Source organism: Cicer arietinum, chromosome 6, assembly GCF_000331145.2.
Source record: "Cicer arietinum cultivar CDC Frontier isolate Library 1 chromosome 6, Cicar.CDCFrontier_v2.0, whole genome shotgun sequence".
NCBI classification, from domain to species: Eukaryota; Viridiplantae; Streptophyta; class Magnoliopsida; order Fabales; family Fabaceae; genus Cicer; species Cicer arietinum.
The window spans coordinates 48902473-48902708 of NC_021165.2; positions in this window are offsets into that span (position 1 = coordinate 48902473).

Here is a 236-nt window from a genome sequence, read left to right on the forward strand (position 1 = left end):
TTACTGAGATGGCCGATCCACCACTACCAGAACATACTCTCAGCGAATATGGGAATCGAAATAGAAATCGTGCTCGATTGCCCATCCATAACCAACCGGTTACAGTCAACAAGTTTGAAATAAGTCCCGCTCTATACCGAGAGTTGAAGGAGATTAATTTTGTCGGTAGACATAACGAAGACGCCAATAGACATCTCACAAATTTCTTTGAATTATGTGAAACAGTGAAGGTGGAT